Source organism: Panthera pardus, unplaced genomic scaffold (assembly GCF_024362965.1).
Source record: "Panthera pardus isolate Hobbes unplaced genomic scaffold, ASM2436296v1 HiC_scaffold_2, whole genome shotgun sequence".
Lineage (NCBI taxonomy): Eukaryota > Metazoa > Chordata > Mammalia > Carnivora > Felidae > Panthera > Panthera pardus.
This window is the reverse complement of record NW_026526765.1, coordinates 85,517,086-85,519,709: the sequence shown is the minus strand read 5'-3', so window position 1 is coordinate 85,519,709 and position 2,624 is coordinate 85,517,086.

The window sequence follows — 2,624 nt, the reverse complement described above, 5'->3', positions numbered from 1 at the left end:
AGTATAGAGCCCAACATGGGGCTTGAACTCATGAACCCTGAAATCATGACCTGAGCCTAAACCAAGAGTCTGAGACTCAGCTGAGCCACCCCGGTGCCCCACCACCATTAATTTTTTAATGGCATCTTCAGAGTTTACCTATGAGCCAGTCCTCAATTTTTATTTATTTATTTTTGTTGTTGAATGTGTGATTTACCAAAGTGAGGTATAGAAGTGTGATGTGATTTTTTTTTAATGTTTATTTATTTTGAGAGAGAGAGAGCGCACACGCATGGGAGGGGGAGAGGGAGAGAGAGAGAGAATCCCAAGCAGTTTCCACACAGCAGCATGGACCCCGCACGAGGCTGAAACCCAGGAACCAAAAGATCATGACCTGAGCCAAAATCAAGACTTGGACCAACCAACTAAGCCACCCAGGAGCCCCTTAATAAGAAATATATGTTCTGTCTTCCTTCCCATTTGTGGCACAGAGCTCCCAACCCCCCCCCCCGCCCCCCCCCCCAATTCCCTAAGGGATAAAATCAACAAAGGTGTCTCTTGTTATGTTAATGACGTGACTTTTTGACCTCACCTAAAGGTGAGGGGAAAGGCTGGCTGCTGGGAGAACCAATCACGTGTTTCGAGGGTTGGAATTTTTCAGTCCCGCCCCTGAACCTCCGGGGAAGAGAGAGGGCCTTGGGGTTGAGTCCGTGGCCAATGGCCAGTGATTTAGGCAATCACGTCCGTGTAGTGAAGTCTCCATAAAAATCGCACAAGGACGCGGTTCAGAAAGCTTTCGGGTTGGTGAACAGCTGGGGATCTGCGGGACACCCGGAGAGGGCCTGGACGGTCTCTGCCCTTTCCCCCTGCCTTGCTCTTTGCATCTCTTCTACCTGGCTGTTCCTGAATTATATCCTTCTATAGTAAGTAAAATGTTTCTCTGAGTTCTGTGAGCCTCTCTAAGCTAACCAATTAATGGAACCCAAGGAAGGAGGAGGTTGTGAGAACCTCTGTTTTACAGCCTTTGGGTCAGAAGCACAGGTTAACCTGTGTCAGAATGGAGTTGATACCCAGCTTGTGTGCCCAGATAATTGGTGGTATGGAGAACGCCCCCCAACACGTTGGAAAATTGGGTGCTCAGAACACCAAAAGGAGCAAATCCAGATTGTATCTCCAAATATTTGCTCTTGTTTCGAACTTTATAGAAAAGTTTTAATTTATGTTTATCATTTATTAATGTATCAATTAATAAAATGCCTTAGGTATACATTTATTAATAGGTTTATCCTTATCTTTGATAGGCAGATTATTCGAGCCCAGGTCTCAACCTAGAACTATTAACTCAGAATTTCTTGGAGAGTAGGGCTTGGTATTGGCGTTTTGCATAATTCCTCAGGTGATTCTAAATACAGCTAGCAATAAGAACCGCTGAACTAGATAACTTTGGATGTCATTTTCACTTCCAATTTTCTATGATTTATTCTCTTCTATAAGAGTCTTGTGGCATTACAGCTGTTCCCTTTTGCAAGATGTATACAAGGATGTATCTACCCACGGGGTTCCAAAAGACAGTACAGAAAAAGAAAATAGGTGTTTCTTGACCTCCTGGCGCATAGTGTTTTTTTTTAGGTATTTGGTTATATGAAAATTATATTCTCAATTACTAATTCTTTTCTTTGACAGAATGCCCTGGATACCACTTAAGTCCATTTCAGTTGCTAGATTTTGACTAAGATTATAACCAAATGAGGGATAGAATATCTCTCAGCTGGGGTAGGAGGAGGAATTCAAGAAACCACAGAGGATGCCTCAGAGATTCGCTGTGAGGGAGGACTTGGTATTCTTCAGATACATATCTTGGAGTTTGCTGGCTGAGCTTATAACTAGATGATTTCCTGCTTCATATAAACACTACACCCCAGGGTAAAGCTAGAGGTCTCAGCTTCCTTCCCAGCCTTCCTTCTGTGTTTTTATATGCAGGGCTTTAACTAAGTCACTTCTCTTTGGCTACATACAGATTTTTCTCTCCTCTGGGTGGAGCCGAGCTCACTGAAAACAGGATAATTTTGAAAACACCACACCTATAATTGAAAAGGATTTCTGAAGGCCTTTTATGATCTTTTTCTATTGCCTCTTACGCCATCCAAAGTCAAACCAGCTGACTCCAGAACCCAAGTGGCAGCTGTTCAGTCTTGGCACCAAATAATCCTTGAGACCCAGGGCATGACTCTTCAGTGAGCTCAGTTGCAACCCATGAGGATCTCTGACTACTTTCTAATTATTTCCATTGCAAAAGGCCCTGAGTTATTTAATGAATCATGTCATTTTTATTGAAATGTAAACTAAGGGTGATAAAAGGCCTATGGCCACACACACAAGAATCATAGCTTCATAACTGGGGTCAAGAGGAAGTAGATCTGTACATATTCACTGTATACTTGGGTCATGAGCACCAAAGATGGTGACCAGTGGTAAGGATCAGATCACCTCTACCATACGTATCAGGAAGGGTAGGGATTATGATTTATTTCTCAAAAGAAGAAAAAAAAGGAAGAAAATGGTGTGTCTTTGTCTAAAGATAGATGGATGCAAATGTGACTTTTACAAATTATTCCTTACGCTACCAAGTCTCTTGCTAATAATAC